Below are 10,249 nucleotides of genomic sequence, written 5' to 3' on the forward strand. Positions count from 1 at the left end.
TGGGGGAGGGAGTGAGAAGGCAGAGGGAAAGGGGTCTTTTGTCCTCACAGGTGCAGACGGTCCAACCTGTTCACCCTCAGACCTTCAGACCGAACTGGCCAGAGACCTTCAGTTGTCTTGAGGTACTAGGGTTAGACTGCTGAAGGGCCACAGAGAGAAAGGAGAGGGAGAAAAGAGTCTCTCCTGAGGGCTAAATTGGACATCCCTTACGCTTTCCAGCAGGGGCAGTGCAGCTGGTTCCTCTGAGGCTTTGGATCCTCACCAAGGAGTCACCTTAGCTGGAGGTCGTCAGTTCCCCCAGAAGCCCTAGAGTTCGTCCTCCAAGGAAAAGTCAGGAGAAATTGCCAGAGAATACAGGGGGATCCCAGGGCCAGAAAAGGCTCTCCATGCATGGTCCACCAAATGTGGGATCCCCCAGTTGGATAGGGACCACCAAATGTGGGGCAACCCAGTTGGGTGGAAGCCCACAGATGCGGGCAAAGAATCCACACAAGGCAGAACAAAGGAGAGAGTTTTGTTGTTGTTGTTGTTTCAGCATGACAGTATTCTTTGTTTTTTGCACCACACCCAGTGCTCCATGCAATCCGTGCCCTCTCTAATACCCACCACCTCGTTCCCCCGACCTCCCACCCCCCGCCCCTTCAAACCCCTCAGATTGTTTTTCAGAGTCCATAGTCTCTCATGGTTCACCTCCCCTTCCAATTTCCTCCAACTCCCTTCTCTCTAACTCCCCTTGCCCTCCATGCTATTTGTTATGCTCCACAAATGAGTGAAACCATATGATAATTGACTCTCTCTGCTTGACTTATTTCACTCAGCATAATCTCTTCCAGTCCCGTCCATGATGCTACAAAAGTTGGGTATTCATCCTTTCTGATGGAGGCATAATACTCCATAGTATATATGGACCACATCTTCCTTATCCATTCGTCTGTTGAAGGGCATCTTGGTTCTTTCCACAGTTTGGCGACCATAGCCATTGCTGCTATAAACATTGGGGTACAGATGGCCCTTCTTTTCACTACATCTGTATCTTTGGGGTAAATACCCAGTAGTGAAATTGCAGGGTCATAGGGAAGCTCTATTTTCAATTTCTTGAGGAATCTCCACACTGTTCTCCAAAGTGGCTGCACCAACTTGCATTCCCACCAACAGTGTAAGAGGGTTCCCCTTTCTCCACATCCCCTCCAACACATGTTGTTTCCTGTCTTGCTAATTTTGGCCATTCTAACTGGGGTAAGGTGATATCTCAATGTGGTTTTTAATTTGAATCTCCCTGATGGCTAGTGATGATGAACATTTTCTCATGTGTCTGATAGCCATTTGTATGTCTTCATTGGAGAAGTATCTGTTCATATCTTCTGCCCATTTTTTGATATGATTATCTGTTTTGTGTGTGTTGAGTTTGAGGAGTTCTTTAGAGATCCTGGATACCAACCTTTCGTCTGTACCATCATTTGCAAATATCTTCTCCCATTCCGTGGGTTGCCTTTTTGTTTTCTTGACTGTTTCCTTTGCTGTGCAGAAGCTTTTGATTTTGATGAAGTCCCAAAAGTTTATTTTCACTTTTGTTTCCTTTGCCTTTGGAGACATATCTTGAAAGAAGTTGCTGTGGCTGATATCGAAGAGATTACTGCCTATGTTCTCCTCTAGGATTCTGATGGATTCCTGTCTCACGTTGAGGTCTTTTATCCATTTCGAGTTTATCTTTGTGTACGGTGTAAGAGAATGGTCGAGTTTCATTCTTCTACATATAGCTGTCCAGTTTTCCCAGTACCATTTATTGAAGAGACTGTCTTTTTTTCCACTGTATATTTTTTCCTGTTTTGTCGAAGATTATTTGACCATAGAGTTGAGGGTCCATATTTGGGCTCTCTACTCTGTTCCACTGGTCTAAGTGTCTATTTTTATGCCAGTACCATGCTGTCTTGGTGATCACAGCTTTGTAGTAAAGCTTGAAATCAGGTAACGTGATGCCCCCAGCAAATCAATCAATGTGATAGAATAAATTAATAGGAGAAGAGAGAAGAACCACATGGTCCTCTCAATTGATGCAGAAAAAGCATTTGACAAAATCCAGCATCCGTTCCTGATTAAAACGCTTCAAAGTATAGGGATAGAGGGAACATTTCTGAACTTCATAAAATCTATCTATGAAAGACCCACAGCAAATACCATCCTCAATGGGAAAAAGCTTGCAGCCTTCCCGTTGAGATCAGGAACACAACAAGGATGCCCACTCTCACCATTCTTGTTCAACATAGTATTAGAAGTCCTAGCAACAGCAATCAGACAACAAAGAGAAATAAAAGGTATCCAAATTGGCAATGAAGAAGTCAAACTCTCTCTATTCGCAGATGACATGATTCTTTATATGGAAAACCCAAAAGACTCCACCCCCAAACTACTAGAACTCATATATCAATTCAGTAACATGGCAGGATACAAAGTCAATGTATAGAAATCAGTGGCTTTCTTATACACTAACAATGAAAATACAGAAAGGGAAATTAGAGAATCGATTCCATTTACTATAACACCAAGAATCATAAGATACCTGGGAATACACCTAACCAAAGAGGTAAAGGATCTGTACTCGAGGAACTACAGAACACTCATGAAAGAAATTGAAGAAGACACAAAAAGATGGAAGACCATTCCATGCTCTTGGATCGGAAGAATAAACATTGTTAAAATGTCTATACTGCCTAGAGCAATCTATACTTTTAATGCCATTCTGATCAAAATTCCACCGGTATTTTTCAAAGAGCTGGAGCAAATAATTCAGAAATTTGTATGGAACCAGAAGAGACCCCGAATCGCTAAGGAAATGTTGAAAAAGGAGAGAGTTTTTGAACACACTGCAAGGGAACAGCAGGAGGGACAGCAAACCAGAGACTGTCTGCCCTATTAGGGCTCTAATTACATGAGTCAGGCTTCCCTCTTCTGCTCTGAGGTTGGAGATGTTGGAAGAAGCATCTGCAAAATTCATCCCCAGGTGCTCTGGGAGAGGGAGGTTGATGGGCTGCAGGCAATAGTCTCTCTCTCTCTTTTTTTTTTTTTTTTTTTAACTGAGGTGAAATTCGCATGACATAAAATTAACCATTTTAAAGTGCACAGTTCAGTGGCATTTAGTACATTTGCCATGTTGTACAACCTATTTCAAGTACCACCATTTTCATCACCCCAAAAGAAAACCAGAACGCATTATGTAATCACTCCCATCCCCCACCCCGGTCCCTAGAGACCACTATCTACCTTCTGTCTCTATGGATTGACTTATTCTCTGTAGTTCATATGAATGGAATCGTATCTGTGACCTTTTACGTCTGGCTTCTTTGACTTCACCTAAAGTTTCAGAGGTTCATCTACATTGTAGCGTATTTCGGAACTTCATGCCTATTTGTGGCTGAATAACACACACACACACACACATCGCATTCTGTGCATCCATTCATCCATCAAGGGACATTTGGGTGATTCCAGGCAATGTCCTTTCGAGCAGGTTTGTAAAGATAAAGCTGGGGCTAGAAGCTAGTGCTTTCTGACTCGCAAAAGATCCCCATAGTAATAGCAATTTGAAATACACACTGGTGTGGTTGTGGCATGGATTGCCTAGATTGGGGAGGTATCACAAGTGTGTTCATTTACAGTGTATTGAGCAATTCCAAGGACAAACATAACTTGTTGTGTATTTGTCATCAAATAAATTATACCTCTGGGCACCTGGGTGGCTCAGTCAGTTAAGCATCTGGTTCTTGATTTTGGCTCAGGTCATGATCTCAGGGTCATGGGCCTGAGCCTCATCAGGCTCCCCACTCAGCAGGGAATCTGCTTCTCCCTTTCCCCATGCTGAGTGTGGAACTTGTTTAGGATTCTCGCTCTCCCTCTCCCTCTGCCCCACGCACCCCCCTGCCCTGCTCACACACGTTCTCTTCAGTGTGCTCTCTCTCTCTAAAATAAATATGTAAATATATAAATAAATAACATTTCTTCACAAAGCCCTATGTTTCTCCTCCTCCTCCTCCTCCTTCTTCCCTATGATGGACCTAAGGAGATTGATAACAGGAGATACATGGAAAATGGCCCCTGTGGTATAAGCTCTAATGAACTTACCCCACCTGCCTAACGATGTTTTATATAAATTAAGCTCTAAACTTCTTTTTTATATCTCCCTCTTCAACGCAACAACTGGATGCCACAGTGTTTCCTATTTCATAAAACTGGGGCATATTTCATGATTAGGAGACAACTTTTGCTTTGTTCCTTCCAACTTAGGGTGTGCTTTTTGCATCCCCTTGCCCCTTTTCTCTCCAGCCCTCTGCCCCCCAAGCTGCCCTGCTCCTGCTTCCCTGCTCCTCCTCTCTGATGTGCCCAGGTCCTGGACCCTGCAGGTCTCTACCATGCAGTTGAGTTTTGCTGGTGGCCCTCCTTGCTCTCCACAGCTGGTCCCCCAGCTGACGTCTTTTCTTCTCTCTGCCCCTGCCTGGCATCAGTACCCACAGAACTTCCCAGAAACTCCTCAGGGCACCTCCTTCCTTGTTCAGGGAAATAGGATGCAAATGTAATTAAGGAAGAGAGCAGAAATTTTCCTTCAAAACCTGTCACTTTATATATGTAAAAAGTGTCCCGAAAGACTAAAAACCTTATAAATTTCCACAGAATCTGCACTGTATTTTCAATACATTTGGATATGCTAACTAAAAAGAATAAGATTGCTCATCCACATTTAAAATTAAATGGGGGAGGGAAGAAATACAAAACTTTAAATTAAATTAAGGGGCACTTGCCTGGCTCAGTCAGTAGAGCACACGACTCTTAATCTTGGGGTTGTAAGTTCGAGCCCCACATTGGGTGTAGAGATTACTTAAAAATAAAATCTTTAACAATGTTTAAATTAAATTAAGTGAGGTAGACACCTTCCGCCACATCTGCCTGCAGGGCAATGCCCTAATCCAAGTGTGACAAGAATGTTTCCTTAACCAGAACTCCCAAGAAAGACTTAGAACTGAAACAGAACCTGACAGAAGCGCTTGGGGGATGTGTGGACACGTCCAGGTACCTTTTCGTCTTCTCGATGGCTCCCACGTGGGAAGCCATCTGGATTGCCCAGAAGCACAGCTGGGTGTTCTTTGGTGAACACAGCTCGATGACAGTGGCCTCGGGTGGAAGCCCATCTGACGAGTACAAAGACAACCTGTGTCAGGTCCGCGAGAAGTGGAGTGGGGAGGTTCAGTCTCCTGTCCACCGAACGCACCAAGGAGGAAGTGAATGGGCGGTTCACCATACACATGGAAATGGACTTCACTGGTGCAGGAAACCAAGCAACTTTCACCATAAGCCTTGCCCCCCGGGGCTTCTGGGGCAGCACGCCTGCCCTCACCACGGAGTCACAGCAGAGACAGCCCGGGCTGCCCACTGTCCTCAAGAGAGGCCTGGTGACCCTGCTGTCTGACCAGGAGATATGCAAGGGGGGCGACGCGCTGTGCCCAGAGCAGCCCCACGTGCTGAAGCTTTTTGGGTGTGAGATGGCTGAATTAAAGGTAATCATCAAATAGACGTGGGATGCACAGTCCAGAAGGTTCCCGCAGATAGATGGGAGAAGGCTTGCCTGGCAGCGCGACCGAGGGGGCCAAAGAATGAGAGCGGGAAGACAACGGCTGACAGGCACCTGGGGCCAGGACGCGTGGGACCACCAATCCCGCTATGGGGGAGGCTGTCTAGCTGTTTACATCGCTGTGAATACAGACAAGGGAGGGCGAGCGGGACAGTTTGTTCTTCTATAAGGAATAAAACCAAAGGGTTTTATTGCTCCCTGTGAACAGCAAAGAAGAATTTTCCTTTAAAAAAAAAAAAAAAAAAAAAAAAAGGTCTTGGCTTTGGGGTTTTGTCTAGATTCCCAGGATTCCTCTGTTTACCTGGAGCCAGCTTCCAGCACTGGATCCTTCATGGGGACTGGGGATGTGGTCTGGGGATTCAGAGAGCTAGGGCTCCTTTTCTCCCCCAGCCCTCCGTGCCTCTCTGCTGGAAACAGGGGTGTGCATTTGTCCAGGAATATGGGAACCCTGGCTGCCCTCCCTACCCCTTTCTTTCTCTTCCTCCTCACCTCAGCCCACCTCCTACCTTACCCCTCCCCTCCCTCCCAAACCAGGGCCAGGAGTCTTACAGATGACAAGAAGATGGGATCCTTTCGCTAAGACAAGAGTAAGGCCACTGCTGAAACCCAGAGCAGATATGAAAATGGCTCCACAGCAAAAATAAAAATTAAAAATTAGATGAATCAGGCTAATGTTTTCCAAGGTTAAAAGAACTGCTAATGTAGAATATGCCAGCCCAAGGATGCCTGTATAAATAGGAAACTCTAAATATCCTATCATCACTAATAAAAGACCTTGACTCAACTAGCGGCAATACGATTACATGGAAAACTACCTAGATCGTATTAGAAGAGTCTACAAAAGGAACAGACTGTAAGATATAATCATCGAAGCTAGAGGAAGAAGAACATCAGCCCCTTGAAGCAGGTGTTCTTAAAGTGTGCTCCCTGGACAATAGCAGTTGCCCAGAAACTTACTAGATATGCAAACTCAGGTGCCACTTAGACCAAGTGGATCAGGGACGCTACGGGTGAGGACTGGGGTTTAATCTAACAAGCCCTCAGGTGATCTTGATGCACACCAATGTCAGAATCACTGCCTGAAAAGATACCCAAGTTGTTCATTGAGTATAAAATCTGCATATTTCTGGGTTATTGTGCTTTCGATTTTTGCAGGAGCAAAAAAAAAAAAAATTACCTTATTTTGGTAGAGATGAACAGATATGAAACCCCCACATCAGCAGAAGAGATTCTTTGTGACAGCTGGAGCTTACATTTCAACTAGTCTTGCAGATTTGCATTCACTGTGGTTTAACAGTGTAAGTAAGAGACAACTCTGCCACATTCTGGGGGTCTGAATTTTTCCTGCCATAACAGGATCAGACACATTCTGAGAAGCACAGAAGTGGGAATTTGCTCCTCTTTATCAATCTCTCTATTGAACTTTTAGAGAGAAAAGAGTTGGGCTTTTGGTGTAAGGAGATATGGGAAGGGTGTCGACCTTTGGCCCGTACTATCACTGATCTTCATTGGATCTCCCCCCAAGAAGATCCTGAGACGACTACTGAGGGCATGTAGTTTTTCTGGGAGGTGTAGGACAGCGCCAAAGCACAGGGAAGTGATACATGGAAGGGAAAACTTCCAACAAGTCAGTATCAAAGTGGGAGAGTAAACCTTAATCCCATGGAAAAGCTCAAGGAAATGGTGTAGAGCACATTCCCCAGAAATATACTGGCCAGGGGCACCTGGGTGGCTCAGTCAGTTAAGTGTCTGACTCTTCATTTTGGCTCAGGTCATGATCTCAGAGTCGTGAGATCGAGCCCGGCATTGGGCTTCACACTCAGCACGGAGTCTGCTTGAGATCTTCTCTCCCTCTCCCTCTCCCTCCTTCCCCCATTTGTATACACACAAGCTAAATAAATAAACAAGTAAATAAATAAAATATTTTTAAAAATAAAAGAAGAAATATACTGGCCAAGGGGCAGGGAGCTAGGATATTTATACACCTACCCATCATTTCTAAGAACTTCTGGCCCCAAAAGAGGTGCAGGTGCTTGCCACTGAAAATGCAGGCTGCTGGACCCAAATAAGTAAAGAGGATGCCAGGTGTCATGGACTGGTCACCCAAGCATTACTATATGCAAGTCTGCTCCAGGTCCCAAAAGTGGACAATGAGGACTTGGTCCCTGCTTAGGATGGAGTTTTATTTGGGTTCATTCCCAAAGCAACAAATAACCCTTGAAAGTGATCAAAATGAGGTAAGAAACAGATGGGTGCCTATGGCTCACCACTGTTTCCCTTTTGCCTCAAGCTCACAGTTCTGTGGTCTCAGCCTTTGTACTGAGAAGAGCCCGCTATTGTGGGTTCACAAACTTGTATTGCCTCTAGTGCACAACAACTTATCCTACTAGTAAGACATTAGTTATGGTGCCCAAGAATCATTTTTTATGCTTCTTGAAGGGAAAGAAAAATAGCTTTGACCTTTTAAATATAAATGGACACCTAAAGGTTACCAGACAATGAGAGAAACAAGCAACATAAGGGAGAAAGACAAAAACAAGCAAACAGAGCAAATTGCCTCTTGAAGAAATAAAATGTTGGAAAGATGAGAATGTCACAAAAACCCAAAGACTTAAAGATTTGACATATTAGAGCATCCATAAAATAGACAGGATGCTATCTTTTTTTTTTAAGATTTTTATTTATTTATGACAGAGAGAGAGAGAGATCACAAGTAGGCAGAGAGAGAGGAAGCAGGCTCCCTGCCAGGCAGAGAGCCCAATGAGGGACTTGATCCCAAGACCCCGAAATCATGACCTGACCTGAAGGCAGAGGCCCAACCCACTGAGCCACCCCAGTACCCTGGCAGGGTAAGAATAAGAAAGTGCTTTTGAAAATTAAGCATGTACTTGCAGAAATAAAAATTTCCCTAGAGGTCAAGTAAATCCCTCAGAACCAAGAGTAAAATATACAAAAAGATAAAAACTAGAGAGAACAGATGAAGAGACATCAAGGGTAAATCCTGGAAGTACAACTTTTTACTAATAAGGAAAAAGCACAAAAAATGGAGAGGAGAAAGTATCTAAAAAACAGCACGATATTGGGGCTTCCGTTTCTGGCTGTGATGGAATAACACAGACCAGATTGACTTTCCTGCCTTAAACAACTAATAAACAAAAGACAAAATATATTTTGATAGATAGATGTTAGACAATAGATAGTTCGGGACAGTACTTCCTGAGAGAAGAAAAATAAACAAGTAAGCCCTGTAAATACCCAAGCTGACTTCCTGGAGATAATTTCCAGCCCTCAGCACAGAGAGGAGGAACCCAGAGCCCTGTGAACTGAGGATATGTCACCAGGAGCCCAAGACAGCTGAGGCAGTTGGATCTGACAGGAAGAGGAGAATGCTGGTCCTGAGAAAACTCTGGAAGTCTACAAAGGGTCTCTCTGAAGTATTTCGCTAAGTGCTGATACGAGCATGTGTTGTGAAGAAACTTGAAGCTAGAGAAAGAGCTACTCCCCAAAAAACAAAGGATCAACCCCTAGGGCTCATACAAAGCAGGGAATAGTTTACCAGCCAGAGTGGAAAACCTCATCATTCATGAAGCATCGGGAAGAGTACTCAGGAATATATCAGTGGGGCAAATTTAACCCCATGTTAAGCCCCTCTCTGGGATCACCTAACAGAACAAACCTCCAAAGGACAAAACTCTTTCTAAGTGACCTAACTACATCCCAGAACAAAACTCAAGCATATTTATAGGAATACAGAAATTCCTAGCATCCAATAACGTAAAATTTAGTGTCTGTCATCCAATCAAAAATCACCAGGCACTCAGAGAGGCAGGAAAACAGAACTTGTAAAGAGAAGGAAAATAGATCAATACAAACAGTAAATAGAATTAGCAAACCAGAACATTAAAACAGTTATTAAAACCATATTGTGTATGTTCCAGAAGGTAGAGGAAAGCGTTAGTATGTTAAGGAGAGACACGAAAGGTATATTAAAACAAAAACAAAGACAACCCAAATCAAACATGAAAAACACAATGTCTGAGATGGAAAATATATTGAAATAGGGTTAACAGAGATTAGACATGGCAGAGGAAAATGTCAGTGGACTTGACAACATAACAATAGAAATTGTGCAAAATGAAGGTTCAAGAGAAAAAAGACTGAAAAGAAACAAAAAAGATACCAGTGAGCCACACCAGAGTGTCAACATAACCTATGTGTTATGTTGGAAAGAGAACAAAGAGAGGGCACAGAAGAAAAAAATATTTGAAGAAGTCATGATAAAAAATGTTCTGAATTTGATGAAAACCATAAACCCACAGATCCAAAATACTCACAAACTCCATTTCCTTCAGCCAAAGAGAGACCACAGGCTTCCCAATGGGAAGGGCCCTCTGAGTGTCCAGGTAGCCCACTAGGACACAAGCCCAACTGAAAAGAAAACGCAAAGCCTTGATTCATTTATGGCCCCCGGGGCCAAGCAAGAGAGGCACGGGCTCCCCAGGGTCCCCCCACTCCAACTGGAAGTGCTCAGAGAAGTCCGATAGGTGAAGCAGATGGGGAGAACTGTCTCACCGACAGGGATCCCCAAACAAAGGCTCCTGAACAAAAGCAGGGTGTGGCGAGGGAGAAGGA

At 44.0% G+C, this 10,249-nt stretch overlaps 1 pseudogene; it reads left to right on the forward strand.

The window, feature by feature from the left end:
• The first annotated feature begins 4,945 nt into the window (after positions 1–4,945).
• Positions 4,946–5,643, forward strand: LOC116592441 (annotated as a pseudogene).
• Positions 5,644–10,249: the final 4,606 nt, after the last annotated feature.

This window comes from Mustela erminea, chromosome 1, assembly GCF_009829155.1.
Source record: "Mustela erminea isolate mMusErm1 chromosome 1, mMusErm1.Pri, whole genome shotgun sequence".
Taxonomy (NCBI): domain Eukaryota; kingdom Metazoa; phylum Chordata; class Mammalia; order Carnivora; family Mustelidae; genus Mustela; species Mustela erminea.